This window comes from Triturus cristatus, chromosome 2_2, assembly GCF_964204655.1.
Source record: "Triturus cristatus chromosome 2_2, aTriCri1.1, whole genome shotgun sequence".
In the NCBI taxonomy this organism is placed as follows: Eukaryota; Metazoa; Chordata; class Amphibia; order Caudata; family Salamandridae; genus Triturus; species Triturus cristatus.
The window spans coordinates 534,942,202-534,958,016 of NC_140582.1; the positions used below are offsets into that span (position 1 = coordinate 534,942,202).

At 46.5% G+C, this 15,815-nt stretch overlaps 1 long non-coding RNA gene across 4 annotated transcripts in view; it reads left to right on the forward strand.

Moving 5' to 3' along the window:
• Positions 1 to 14,006, forward strand: part of LOC146862465 (uncharacterized) — a 306,932-nt gene extending 292,926 nt beyond the window's left edge. For all 4 annotated transcript variants that reach the window (XR_014978457.1, XR_014978458.1, XR_014978461.1 and 1 more), the window contains one exon: positions 13,401 to 14,006. This is a non-coding gene — a long non-coding RNA (uncharacterized LOC146862465). The remainder of the gene's footprint in view (positions 1 to 13,400) is intronic.
• Positions 14,007 to 15,815: the final 1,809 nt, after the last annotated feature.

Sequence of the window (15,815 nt, forward strand, 5' to 3'; positions counted from 1 at the left end):
GTCCCTGCGCGCTGACATCAGTTCTTTCTTTTTCCGTGCCAGCTAAAGCAGATCCAGAGAGAGTTTGCCCCTTAGTCGCTTTTTGACTAACTTTTTGTGACTTTTTGTCGACGTCTTTTGAGTCTTCGACTCTTGTTGCATGAGGGATGTCCAGCCGCTGGCCCGGTTTCAAGCCCTGTGACTCCTGTCACAAGTTGATGTCGGTTATCAATCCACACCTCGTGTGCCTTTGGTGCCTGGAGCGCAACCACGACCCAAAATTGCACTCCGACTGCTGGGCTCTGTACCCAAAGTCTTTGCGGGAGCTGTCCCGAAAGCTTTTGGATGCCCGGCAGTGTACTTCGCGCCGCTCGAGGTCCTTGTCGAGGGGAAGGTCACGGGACTCGTCACGGAGCCATCACCACTCATCATCGAAGTCTTTGCACTCCTCTGGAAAGTCAAAGCACAAGAAAAAGGTGAAGAAGCATCATCGTTCTTCACCTTCTCCCCGTCTGTCGGCCGACCAGACACGGGATCCGGAACGTCATTGCACTCCGACTCCTTCCTCGGAGCCCTCTGAGACAGCTCTGCGCTTCCCTTCCTTTCCCGGAGCCGTAGCGTCCCTTGCCCAGCTTTGTCAATTTTACGAAGCGCTGCACAGCATCTTTGTAGTAAGGAAAAAAAAGGGTACCCCGATATGTGAACCTGGGGTGGTATAATGTTTTAGGAAAACAATGGTTCTGGTGTGGCCAATAGATCCATGGAAAAGTGGTAACCTCATAGGGGACACTGTGCTAGAATTGGAAAAGATATTTAATATCTTAGGGAGCGGTAAGTAATATGCACAGGGACATGTAGGTCAAATTAAAGTCAGCTATTTATTTTAAGAAATAAATAAATAATAATGTATAATAATAGTCAGATGCTCCCACAGGTAAGTGGCAACAAGCGTGACATGAAAAGTGAGGGTGACCGTAAAACATTGCATTGACAACAAATATTGGAACTCCTTAAGAGTTTACAGAATGTAAGGAGTTCCTGTTGTAGGGGGTCGACAGCGTTTCGATCACAGCTATTTGAGATCAACTTCAGGACCCATGGACTCTGCTGGGGGCCCTGGACCTTCGATGCCAGTGGCACCAGAGCTGCAGGGTTCCCAAGGATCCAGGCCTGGATACGGATCGGTGCTGGTCGACCTCACAGTACCTTCCCCGGCACCGATTCTAGTGGCAGCGTGCCCGATGCCGGTTGTGCCCCTAACTGGCATCAACCCCCGCCTCACCCCAGACGTGGACACGGTGCAGGACCGACGTGTTTACCGGCATCGGAGGGTACTTTTATACCGCTGTTCATCCCTGGCGTTCCCTACCACCCTGAGTGGCAGCCAGAGGAGGGTGAGGAGGACTAAGAGTAGTCTATAGACCCTCTAGCAGACCAACTTGAGGAGCCAGACTGGCGAGAGGAGTTGGGTGATGCCAGTGGTCTTGATACCTCCCCAGACCTTGGTATGCTGTCTCCCCCTACCGTGGCCATGGAGGAAGGAGCCTCCTACGCTGTGGTGTTGCGTAGGGTGGCTGAGGCCTTGGGCCTTCAGCTTCCTACGGTGGCTGTCAAGACTAACCTCCTGACTGAGGTGCTTCAGCCTGCAGCAGCCTCTTCGGAGCCCCTGCTGCCTTTTAATGAGGCTCTCACTGACATCCTTCTGGGCAGTTGGTCCAAGCCTAGCACAGGAGCTCCTGTGCATAGGATAATTGCCCGACGCCACTGCCTGGCCCCGGGTGCTCCACTTTTCCTCTCCGAACACCCTGCCCCTGAGAGCTTGGTGGTCCACGCCTCATTCTCAATGGGTGCATTCCCTACTGCTCCCCCAGATAGGGAATCCAAGAAGCTGGACCATCTTGGGAAGAAGATGTTTTCTTCCGCCGGCTTAGGACTGCGGTCGGTGAACACCACATGTCTTTTGGGATACAGTTGCGCAAGTGCTGCCGCAGTGCCCGAAGAAGGCCTGGGCTATGCTCACCCGCGCTGTTATTGAGGGTCTAGAAGCAGCAAAGTTCCGCCGACTCGCTGGGTAGAACGGTTTCCATGTCAGTAGCCCTGAGGCGCTACACCTGGCTGAGAACGTCTGGCTTCTCTGGGGTTGTCCAATCTACCCTTTTAGACATGTCCTTTGATGGCAGTTTCCTGTTTGGTGACAAGGTAAACAACGTGCTTGAGCGTTTCATGGACTCTAGGGCTACGGCCAGATCATTTGACCTCGCGGCAACTTCTCGCCCCATGCAGTCTGCCTTTCACCCTTTTCGTGGCTACGGAAGGGGTGCCCCACCATGTTCCACCCAGAGCCATGGGGCTGTGCTACCTACCCAGCCTCTGCGTGGCTGGGGACGTGGGACCCAGCGTCGTGGGTCTGAGGGCCTGCGGGTGGGCCAGTCCACCAAAGCCCCCCCTGCAGCAGCCTTCAAACTTTCCTAGTCTGACCTTTCAGGGCCACCAGTTGTCAGTAGGCGGCAGGATGTGCCATCACTTCCCCTACTGGCACAACATCACGTCGGACAGGTGAGTTTTGCAGATAGTCCGAAGGGGCTACTTCCTCCCCTTCGAGACTACACCTCCCTCCATGCCACCAACACTCTATCGCATGTCAGAGGATCATTTGGCCCTTCCCCGCCAGGAAGTTATGACTCTCTTGGTCAAGGGAGCTATCGAACATGTCCCTGTGCCAGAAGTAGGTCATGGTTGCTACTCCCACTACTTCCTGGTACCCAAGAAGGACAAAGGCCTGCGTCCTATCTTAGACCTCAGGGACATCAACCACTTCCTCCGAAGGGAGAAGTTCAAGATGTTAAGATGTTAACCTTGGCTCAGGTCTTGCCTGCCCCCGACCCTGGAGACTGGATGCTAGCTTTGGACTTGCAGGACGCTTACTTTCACATCCCCGTCTTGCCTGCCCACCGGCGTTACCTACAGTTCACGGTAGGCCATGAGCATTTTCAGTTCACCGTGCTCCCCTTTGGCTTTACCAGTGCCCCTCGGGAGTTCACGAAAATGATGGCGTTGGTCACAGCTCATCTGCGCGGATCAGGGGTTCCAGTCTTCCCCTATCTCGAGGACTGGCTGTTGAAGGTGGGCTCACCCCAGGCTGTCGTCTCCCACCTCCAGACTCCTGCATTCACTGGGGTTTACAGTAAACGTGCTGAAGTCACACTTGATTCCCTCCCAGAAGCTCCTTTTCATAGGAGCGGTTCTGGACACAGCGCAGTTTCTGGTCTATCCTCCCGAGCAGCGAGTACAGGATATTAGGGCTATGATACCGATGTTTCAGCCTCTATCCCGATTTCGGTGAGATTGACCCTGAGGCTGCTGGGCCTCATGGCATCCTGCTGGTGGATCATGCCAGAAGGCATATGCGGGCTCTGCAGAGAGACCTGAATTTCCAGTGGGTGCAGCACATGGGGAATCTTTCCGATGTCGTCCAGATCTCAGAAGGGACTGCAAGTCAGTTGCAGTGGTGGCTCACGAACCAGGATTGGGTCAACGGCAGATCCCGCTCCATTCCCCAACTAGAGTTCACAGTAGTGACGGATGCGTCACTCCTAGGATGGGGCGACCATACGGGAGAGGCCGAGGTCAGAGGCCTCTGGTCTCCGGAGGAGTCCAGGCTACACATCAACCTTCTGGAGCTCTGGGCAATTAGTCTTGCACTGAAGGCATTCCTTCCTTCTGTCAAAGGAAGAGTAGTGCAGGTGTTCACAGACAACATCACCGCCATGTGGTACTGCAACAAACAGGGGAGGGTGGGGTCATAGACCCTATGTCAAGAGGCTCTTCGCCTTTGGAAATGGCTGGAACATCAGGGCATATCTCTGGTGGTTCAACACCTAGAAGGTTCCCTGAACGCCAGGGCGGACTAACTCAGCCGCCGGGGCATGATGGATCACGAATGGCGTCTTCACTCGCAGGTGGTGCAAGGTCTCTTTCAGCAGTGGGGAGAGCATTGGTTAGATCTATTCGCCACCGAAGAGAACGCGCAATGTCAGCAGTTCAGTGTGGCTCTCGCTCAGCAACGCTTTTTGTCGCGAGTGGAGTTGTGGCCTCCTGTACGCCTTTCCGTCTGTACCACTTCTGCCCAGAGTGCTGAAGAAGATCAAGAGAGACCGGGCCCAAGTCATTCTTGTGGCTCCGGACTGGGCACGAAGAGTCTGGTACCCCGAGCTCTTGAGCATGGCCATCGATCCTCCGATCAGACTGCCTCTTCAGGAGGATCTTCTGTCGCAACAGCAGGGGACTGTCCTCCACCCGAAACTGTCCAGTCTCCACCTCCTTGCATAGAGATTGAGCTGTGACAGTTAACAGCTTTCGACCGTCCTCCCGAAGTCTGTAATGTCATCGTGGCAGCCAGGCGTCCCTTCACTAAAACAGTGTATGCCTGTGGATGGAACACATTTGTGGCATGGTGCACGGCAAAGGCTGTGGATCCCCTTTCCGCCCCTCTTTCAGAGGTCCTCCTCTTTATTCTTTCTTTGGCCCAGCAGGGCTCTGCTCTGGGCACCTTAAAGGCTATTTTTTGGCCATTTTGGCCTTTCTTTGCCTCCCTGATCAGCCTTCTCTTTTCAAATCCCCTATTGTTAACAGATTTATGAAGTGCATTACTCATCTTGTTTCCTCCTTCTCCTTTCGTAATGTCCCAGTGGGACTTGAATCTTGTCCTCACTTATCTTGTGTGCTCCATTTGAGCCACTGAATAATTGTCCTCTTCGCCTCCTTACTTTGAAGACTCCTTTCTTACTTGCCATCACCTCTGCTCGCAGGGTGAGTGAGCTTCAAGCCTTATCTTCCAGACCTCCCTTTCTTGCTGTCCATCCGGACAAAGTAGTCCTCTGTACTAGGCTCTCTTTTCTGCCCAAAGTGGTTATCTCCTTCCACATAAGTCAGACCATCACATTGCCCAACTTCTTCCCGCCTCCTCACCCTTCCAAAGAGGAGGGGAGACTCCACCGTTTGGACCCAAAACGTGCGCTGTCTTTCTACCTTGACCGCACTAAAGACTTCCGGGTGGACGATCAACTCTTTGTGGGTTATGTGGGCGCCAAGAAAGGTCGGGCAGTGCACAAACGTACCATCCCTCAATGGGTCATCATATCCAGCCGCCAGAAACTAGTTGCTCCACCTATTGTGCCCATGTGGGACTTTGTCTAATGCAGACTCAGAGATCTGTGTTCCATTGGAACATGTGTATCAATCACAGGGCCTTAAACTTTGGGCATGATTCACATGTTGCCATAGCGTCCAAGTTTCCCAGGTCCACGCGTGTTGAGCTGCTCCTGTCCAGGTTTTTTCTTTGAATTCTGAGAGTTGCAGACCTGGTTTTATAACCAAGCAAACATGAATACGATTACAGAATTTAAAGAAAAAGGTGGACTGGAGCAGCTCCTGATACATGGACATTGGAAGTGTGGCAGGACTGTGTTGTGTGAACCCGAGGTTAGCTCAAGTGTGCAAGAAATGCATCTGTGTGCAGAAATAGAAGATCCTAATTCAGAAAACGGTAATCTATGGACCTCTACACCCTCAGATGAATGTCTCCTAGTAGAAAAAGAAAATCAGCAAAATTATAACTCTACTAAGTTTATGGGTGAGAGCAGGAACCTGGATATTCACTGGGGAGTGCCAGTGAATACCCGTTAGGAAGGTAGTAAACACCAACGAGGTTTTATGGATGTTTTTACTACATTTCACTGTTTAGATCATAGATACTCACAAACATTTTCTGAGGGGCTGCAAAGTATGGCCTTGTGGCGAGCCCCAGGGCTGCATTGATGTTAGCAGGATGAGAGTGGGGCTTTGTTGGTGGTTACATGTTGCAGGATAGTGCGAAAAATTTTCAAAGGCGTATTTTGTGGCTGTGTGATGAAGGGGCTTGCCGCACCAGCAAAAATCTTTTCTGGGTGGATGAAAAAAAGCAAAAGTTGAATGTGCAGATGCACACGTATACAACAGTTTCTCTTGCAGATTGTTCGCTGGATGAAAGAATAAACATGGTTGAGTTAGGTAATAAATTCCTCGTTATCAGCTACAAGAAAACTCTTTTGTTTTGAATGAGTGAGTCACAAAATACATTGCTGTATCATTTTGTTTTGTGGTGATGGTGACAAAGCAACCAGAAAGGAGATAGGGTGCTTTGGGCCTAGACACTTTCCGTTGACCAGCTGCAGCCAAATACCAGACTTTTGAAGGTCATTTTATTTTTCCTTTAATGAAGTCAACAGTATAAAGTGTCAGTCACGTTTTAGAAAAGAACTAATAGGGGAATGGCTCATTTTAGGTAGACAACATGCTGTCTGGGCCTCTATATATTGAATTGGTCAATTGCTTCCACTTGTTGGTTTTAGACGTTATGATAAAACGTTATTAACTAGTCAGTTAACGTTGTTTTACTAGTCACTTTAGAGTTTTGTAACTCACTAAATAATTTAGCATTATAGCTTGCTAGCAATGCCTAAAAAGGTTGTTATAGGCCCTGACCCTGAATTGTAGGCCCGAGCTACAAACCAGGGTCTATAATGAGTCTAAAAGCCTTTAACAACTGGTATGGTATAGCCAAAGGCAGAAGGGTTATAATGCTACTAGAACATTCCAACCACTGAGGCTAGAATGTTCTAAATCAAAAAGGGAGAAAACAAAAGACAATTAGTGGAATCTTGAGTACAAACATCTGTACTAGACGTTATGGGCACTGAATCACTCCACTGCCTTCAATGGAACTCTCAACATTCCAATGTTCTAATTTTTGTTACAAATACTCAATCTGACACTCCTCCATTTATCAACCTGAAGAGAAGGAAGGGCAGAGTCAGTACTGGCGGCACTCAACCGTGTGCCCTGCATGTTATACAGAGTAAAGAAGCAAGTGATCAAATCTCAGAGCTATCATGCTAGTGATAATTGCCTGCTCACAGTTTTATTACTTCATCCAACCAGCCACTCAGGGTACATTCCAGATATGTAAAAGGACGTAAAATATAGAAGAAGCCAGGAAGCAAGAATTATTGAAATGTAAACATGCCGCAGTATCTGAAACAAGCTTCCCTGGGTACTCAGACATCTCCAACAGTCCAGACAGTTGGTAAAGATTCCAGTCTCTTCCCCAAACTAAGACTCTGCTTGATCAAAGACCACATTCTCCACTTCCTTGTAACACAAAGCCCAATGTAGGATGAATATGCCACATAGAATGATTCCCATTTGTTAGTGCTGTGTATGTATAATTTTGGTGCTGTGTGCCGAAATTCGCTATCTAACCTGTGCAGCAGCGGACCTTATCTTAAAAGGTGGACATTGTTGTTAACACTCCCAGTCCATTATAAGTAGGGCTCCCGGTTTTATGGTTGTTATTTTTTTTTTTTACATTTCCATCTGTATTTTTACCCTTATTTATTTGTTGCTAATTTCATCTCTATTCACCCATATTTATTTTGGGTTTTGTGGTTAAATGTAGCTGAAACTAGCATATTTCCACATTTATTTAACTATAAATGTGCACTCATGCACACACAGGTTTCCATGAGATGAATGCTCACAAGTGATAAACCAATGCACTTATACGAAAACATGCCAATTTTAATATCAACATTGCACATATCTAGCCTTTTTACTAAACTTCTGTTCTTTTTAACCCACTTACCTGTCACTCCGCACAGGTATTGAGCTAGCAGTCACGACGGACAGCATTTAGAATCACTCAGAAAATAATACAATTTTCGTTTTCATCCACATTTAAATAACTACAGACCGGAAAAAAAATGGTTTCCTATATGTATTTATATGTAAAAATCAGTAACAATGGAAAACAGGGAGCCTTAATAAAAACAGAGCATACAGTCGATGAGAAGCAGGTAATGAGACTCTCTCACTGCAGGAGTCCATAAAAAAGATAAGCTGAAAAGTGAAAATTCCAGAGGAACCTAAATGGGGGTAACCCTATTTCTCACACTGTGGTTTACAGCTAATACTGGTATTCCTAAGGCCATAAGACCTAGATTAGTTACATCCAAGTGTCAGCCATTCGTGAGTATAACTATTACAGCACCATTTGCATCTTGTTCATATTTAACGGCAGTGCAGTTCATATGTAGGCATCACATACATTTACCTCGAATATTTCACAGTGCACAAGCCTAAGCATGTTGACAGGAATTCAAATGATTAATTGGGATTTCTTTTGGAATCCTTGCCTAAAGAACTACATTTATCTTCCATTGAAAGTTGGAATCCTAGGAGAAATGTAAATGTAACCGTAGAAACTTGTATTAAACTCTCATTTACTGTTATTGAGCTCTGCACCGAGTTAGCATTACTTCCTAGGTTACAAGGTGTTGCGGAAAAGTAGGTAAATCCAACAGTTTAAAGCTCAGAGACAAAAAGCAGAAATAGGTTATTGGACTTTCCATGTGCTCATCCTACAAACACCTTCTCTAGATCCCCAAACACACTGCCTCTGGAGAGCAGAACCCTGGATGACAGTCTAAAACAGACACCCTGGGCCAGCTTTATCAAGGGCTTGCGTGCCCTTGTTTCACTGAAGATGACGCAAGGGTAACGCAAGCACTTAAGTGAGATTGACTATACCAAGCAGAGACACCTTGCACGGCCCTGCGTGCCATAGTAAATCTAGAGTAATACGTTAAGGGTTATCAGCGGTATGGGCTATCTTATGTGCAAACCCATCAGTATCCCCATGTAAGTAGGAAAATGACTTTTTGTTTCTTCGTTGAGTTTCTCTGTTGCTTTAATCCTCCGCCTCTACAGGAGATATTAATCATGCATGGAATACAGTGTACATCCCAGTTAATTCAGTATCCAATCCTGTGGCCAACATGTGTTTCGTCATAGGTTGTTGAACCAAATTGACTTCATCAGAGCTGTTCCACAATGTCATAGTAATAAAGAGGTAATCATAGTCAGTCCCACATAAAAAACGATTCCCATAAATCTAGAGTAACGCAAGGCAGCGCTAGTCTCTTCCTTGCATTACTCTACCCTGGGAAGGTGTTCCATAGGTGAACAGTGGGTGGTCCTATGCATTCACCTATGGTTTTTGGCACATTCACAGGTTTAGAAAGCATCAAAATGCAGCACCTTCCCGTGGGAGGTGTAACAAGGAGAAATATGTTTACTTCTCCTCGTTTTTTTCCTCCTACTATGTGTGCTGCATGCAGCACAGAAAGAGGTTATAACCTTGGAGGAGTGTTGCTGTGCAGGCAGATCCCAAAGTGCCACAAGTGCACCACAAAGGCGCCAGTGGAGAGGGAGAGCATATTTTAGTAGATATGGCACATTTATAGCCTCTCATTTAACGCAGTGCAGCAAGTTGTCTTGCTACATTGCCTTGCGTCAAATATTAGTAAATCTGTTCCCCTCTGATCAACAAAATCTAAGCCAGCTATCCCACCTTCTTATGAATCGCAATACACCCCAATTTAGGCCAGGGTAGTCTCCTAACCTTTCACCTACATTTACCCTGCCATTGCACCACATTACGGTTTTTGGTGCTGACCTTTTACCTAGCTAGGTGCTGCATAAATGTTGTGCGGTTTTCACCGAAAACTAGCCTAATTTATTATGCATGAGGACTCTCAGAATCACAGCAGGATTACCATCTTGTGCATAACTGTGTATAAGGTTCATCCCTATCATCATCCTCGGCCGACATGACACAGCAAGGTAGAACCCCTGATGGTCCCTTTTGGGTATATAAGCACCATATCTTTGCTGGGGTAGGCAGAGGAAAAAGACTTCCATGCTGACACGCTGACAGAAGACGCTGAGGTTTCTGCAAGCATACACTCCAGCACGCAGTGGTCGGACATCCCTCGCGGGTGTCCATTTTGAAACCATGAAGGGGTCCTTCGGTCTCCGACATCAGGTAAAGGGGTTGGCTCTATCCTAAGGGGATTCTTGGCTATACACCCACATACATGCTAGGTACACTTAGGTATATCTAGTTAGAGTTAGCATCATATTAGTACGCATTATTACTGTCATGTATTTTATATGCCAGCATATATCCATTATTCTAGCAATATGGTAAAATTCTACCATATATTTACTCTGTTGGTGCTTATACCAGTATCCATCTGTTTCTGTCTTATGGTTGTTTCAGCACACATATTTTACACTAGAATGACACTGGTTAAATAAATGCTTATTAAAAACGTCCCCATCGTTTATTCTGTGTATCTCTCAGAGATAAAGTGAGAAGGAGTGACTGAGCGAAAAGTACTGCACTGTTTCCTCGATCCCTGAGGGTGCAGGGTTGTCTTGTTCGACTGTTGCCAGAAACTATTCGCTCCATGGTAAGAGGAATTCATAGTGGCACTGTGGGTTAGCTGGTATACAGGCGAACCTATCCGGTGGGGGTGTCTGGAATCAGTCTGGACACCGATCCCACAGTTTAATTTGTCTAAACGTGCAGTACAATATAGATTTATAGGAACTACACGACAAACTTTAAAAGAAAAGGTTTAACACCTGTCCTCAATGCGCCTACTCCTCCTGACAAGAGAGCCGCTTGAGGCCTTTCAATTTGCAGAGCGTTTTTATACATTCAATCATCCTAGGTGATGTCACAAGTACAAAGCACAGATTCACTCTTCGGCCTTCTAAGGCCTTTAAAAAGACAAGCTTGTCAACATCATTTCATTCTGCAATAGCTTTAATCTATTTTCATTAATAAGTTAAATCATAGACTGAATCAATGGCCCACTGTTCTAAAGAACTGTGCATTGATAAGAGAATATGCAGGACAAAAGAAAGATAAACAGAAGGAGAAGAGACCAGATAGTGGACATTACCTTATACCAGATATTAAGACCTGTCATTCTTAGAGTAGTCTTCCCCCAACTGTTTGCTTGCTTCCCTCCACTTTTTCCTGTATCTTTTTGTTGGCCTTAGTACTCTGAACACTTTACTACTTCTAACCAGTGATAAAGTGCATGTGCTTCTCCCCTAAACATAGTAACATCGGTGCACATCTAATTGGCATATTTAGTTTACCTTTAAGTCCCTTGTAAAGTGGCATACCATATACCTAGGGCCTGTAATCTAAATGCTACTAGTGGACCTGCAGCTGTTTGTGCCACCCACAGAAGTAGCCTTTCAAACCTATCTCAGGCCTGCCAATTCAGGGCCCGTGTGTGCAATGTACTGCACCTTTGACTTGGCATTTAAGACCACTTACCAAGCCTTAAACTCCCCTTTTATTACACATAAATCACACCTAAGGAAGGCCATAAGTGACCCTAAAGGCAGGGAGCTGTGTACCTAAAAGGCAGGACATGTACTTTTAAGTTTTACATGTCCTGGTAGTGATAAACAGCTAAATTAATTTTTCACTGCTGTGGGGCCTACGCCTCTTGTAGGCCAGCATTGGGAATTTCTTAAAACACTTTTTAAGCTGTAATTGCTGATGAGAAAGGAATAGCTACCTCATGTTTCATATCGTTGTAATGGTGGTGATAAATCCTCTTTAGTGGTAAAGTTGAGTTTTACATTACCATTTTAGAAATGCCACTTTTAGAAAGTGGACATTTATTTGCTCTTAACTTGGCGCTGTGTGCCTGCAGTCTATCTCTAATAGACATCTGAGCTGGGTGACAGCTGCATTTTGTACATTCCCTCTAGACAGCCACAATCACAGGAAGGGCTGGGTGTGACTGCGTGCTCATCTACAGTCATCTGCAATCTGATAGCCTTTCTGGGCAGGAAGAGGGAGAGGTAGCTCACAAATACATCTGAATAAGTTGTGTCCTGTCCCCACACAAAGAACTGATTACCCCCCACCGATAGTTTGTCAGACAGGACTGGGTTGAAAGAGATTTGTGTGCACTTCATAGAGTTCCTTTGAAGTCATCACCCCCTACATCAAAGGCACTTTTGGGAATACGTTCTGGGGCTCTGGTCCTACCAAATCAGTATGCTACTTGACTTGGGAAGAACTCTACTGGATTAAAGACTGCTGTGCTGTAAGGATTCACACTTTGCTGTGACTAACTGTTCTGAGGAACCGCTTCTCTACTTTGCTGAGCTGCCCTGCTGCCTTGTGACCTCTGCTCTGCGGAGGACAACAACTGGACCCATCTCACTTGAATCCAGAGAGACTCCAAGGGCTTGCTGGTTTGCCTCCTGTTTTCTGAAGTCTCAGAGATATAAAAGACTTCCTGCAATCCTACTGGTGTTGCTATACTCTGCCATCTGTGAATCTTACCCTTGTCTGGGGTGCTTCCTCCAGTCCTGAGCCCAGGAAGTGGGTTCTGCAGCTGATTTCTGCAAAAACCGATGCTTCGCCTTGACTGTGTGAGAAATTCCGCTGCATCGCATTTCAATGCCGATGCAGAGGCTGCTCAACTACTGTTGGACTTCTCAGGACGCGCTGGTTGCAGCGGCACCTGTTTCCACGTTCAAGGAGCAGAGAAATGAGCCCCGCCCGCTGTTCTCTGTCAGCGTGCGAGGGCGGCGCTTAATTAGTATTTAAAGGAGGGGTCCGCACTGGCAACGCACTTCGCGCTCCAGCACAGATCCCTCCAGGCCACCCACCGTTTTTTTCCCAACTTACCTGAATCCTGTTGACTGCAACTTCTTCTGTAGTCTCTCGCTCTTGTTGCTGGGCTTCTCGTGTGTCCTTCTTCTTCTTAGGTCCTCTGGTGTTCTTCCGGGGCTTGACGACACGCTGCTCCTTCCCGTCTGGTTACTTTGTATCAAGGGAACTTCTGTTTCTTAACCCTTCGCTTCCTGGTAACTTGTCTCTCAAAGACAAGAAATAAGGCAAGGGCTATAAAGAATCGTAGTATCTTTGTGTTTTTTGTTGTATTCAGAGCTGCTTTTTGGAAATAAGAAAAAGCACTTATCTGATGGTTCTATGCTTTTGACGGGTGATTCTTGAGTTCCACTTCATTTTTGGTAAACTCCTTTTTGGCTGCAAAGGAGAAAGAAAACACACTATTACAAAAACCCCAAACCCCACTAGTGTGCTGTTGCTTATTGTGACCGCTGCTCTTTTTGCCTTTTTTTTCCGTGCACCCACCTGACTAGGGAAATGAGTTTTGAGGTTTTTCCCTAATTGCAGGAGTAACGGATAAATTATTATTTTTGACTAAGGGTCCTATCTATTCTTATGGTGTCTCTAACCTAGGTTTGTATATTATTGTTCATTCCTTGTTTGAATAACAAACTTCCACAGTCCTTCTACATATTGAACATTGTCCTTCCTTTTACATAGTGGGAGTGTTCTATCGTCCATGGGAGTCATTTCCTTGCACATACTTGGCATATTCCTTTTAAGGTATCTCATTAGAAATAGGGGAGGGGTAACATATAGCCAGCCCTTTTACCCATGTTTAATACTCACCTTTTACTTTCTCCTTCAGGGTTCTAGAAGACCACCCCCACAGAAGATCCAGTGGGCGTCTACCCCATCTTCCTTCCCTTGTTTTGTTTCCCTCCTTCCCCACCATCCCTCTTTTGCTTTGACTAAGTTGGGTGAAGGAGGAAGGTAAGATAAGTTGGGATTTAGCATCACTTCCATCCATTTCGTCCCTGCAGTAAATCCAGGTGAGCCTTCACAACTACATCAGATCCACAGCCTGCGTGGCTCGACAATGACGCTTGGTGCTGCTTGACAAAAATACATTGCATTAATTTCAACGGAGCTCGACGATGACGCGGGACTACCTTTGCACGGCTCAATGAATATGCAGTAGGCTCTCAACATCAACAAAAGCTCAATCCAAGACATTTCTTCAGCTGGACCTCTTTGGGTCCTGCAGTGGCCTGCCCTCCATCACTGTCGGCATGAACTATGAATTTGCATCGATCCCTTGCGACCTCACGTAATCTTTTGACCGCTAGTGACTTCTAAGCACTGTTGTCACATTTAATCTTTAAAAGTTCATATCTCGGCTTCTACTAATTCGATTTTTGCCATTTCTTTCTTGTTTTAGTCAGATACATATTCTCTTTTATTTATAAACCTACATGGGTGTCTTTTTGTGGTGTTTTCTTTGAGTTACTGTATTTTAAGTGTTGCACAAATACTTTATACATTGCCTCTCAAGCTAAGCCTGACTGCTCTGTGCAAGGTACCAGATGTGAGCACAGGTTTATTTAGGATGTTTAAAGGGTGTTTAGCTGACTTACCCTCACTAGAGTGGTGATTCCTACTTCGACAGGGTGCACGACACTGCCAACCAGAGACCCCATTTCTAACACCAGCTAATTGGCAAAGTAAACAGAACTGGCTTTAGTGTGCTAAGACATGCAAACAAATGCATGCACAAATGCTATTTGCCTATTTTATCAAAGTTAAAGTCAGACCTGTCAGAATTGCAATGCCTGGTGTCCCTAGTGGGAGCAGCACAGGCCAGCTGTAATACAGTATGTTAGTAGGAGCCGTATTCTGAATAAGGCTGTCCTAGGACTGCCGTTCTGGTGGTACCTGTCCGACCACCACCACCACTGCGTGTCCACCCGCCGCATTTCAGGTGTGGCGGTCAGACCGCTACAGGATTGCCACCTCCTACAGGATCCAGGATCCTGTGATAGTGGCACAGTGGTAGGGAGCAGGGAGATGCTGGTGGTGTTGCTGTGGCACCACAGAGCTTATTCTGAGTTGCATTTCCACCACCCATTTCAAGACAGGCTCACAGAAATGCAACTAAGATGGCCCTAACAGGGCCCTCTGCTGCTTTTGGGCCTAGGGGTGCATGTGGGGCGGTTGGCCAAATGTTGTGTCTCCCTGGAATTGCACCACTGTTCCTGCACCAAGTGGCATGCACACCATGGTGCATGCCACACTGTTTAGGAATGTGCTGCAGGCGCTGGCACAGCAGCAGTCTGCTGTTGAGTCTCCCCTATGAGCCTAACACAGCTGCCATCGTGAGACCACCGCAGCACCGCCTTCCCACCCTAGATTCAACTCAGAATTCAGTGAGTGGAAGAACCATGGGCTTGGCGGTTTTTCTGTCAGCGCAGCAGTGGCGGTGCTGCAGGAGGACCGCCAAACTCGTAATAACGCCCTAAGTGTCCCAAGATTAATATGTCACCTTTGTTTTACTTTTCTTTTTCGTGGGGCCTAGCAACACATATCATCCCTTTTTATTTTAGCAGATCATTTTAACTTATTTTATGTTACCATCCTTATTGTAGTTGTAATTTGTTTTCCAGTAGCTTGTTTACTAGCAGGAGCATTTGGACCCTTTTCAGGTCTCACCTAATAGTGCGCATGCACTGTTGCTGCGAGGGGTATTGTATACAGTAAAGGGTTGGGAGCCCGCCCTTACCTACCACCCTTCCCTACCATTGGTTTGGTCCATCTTCACTCTTCTTTGCAGCTTTTAAATTGGGCATCATAGGCCATTGTGTCAGTTCCGCTGCTCACCCTATGAGTATGGTACTATTTATTTTTTCTCCCACCTACTCCTCCTTGTGCCTGGTGCTTTTCTCCCCTCTAGTGCAAACTCATCCCAAAGGTATTGGAGAGCTGAGATGAGCTCCAGCTGTGTAACATTCATGTTGTTTTTTATTTAGGCGCGGTGACACATTAAACAACGTTACATGCCTTTTTTATTTTTGATTAATCACTGGGCGATTAGGTGATTTACTTGGAACCTCAGGATATTGAGTGGATACTGAGACTTGAACTGGGTCACCGGTGTAATTTTACAGCATTTGGTGCTTTCAACTGAATTAAGGTACCGATCCTGTAAACTGTCATTAATTACGTTACTGCTTCCCAAACTCCGATGCCATCATGGAAGTGATTGCTTGTTTTTAAAAGGCTGCAT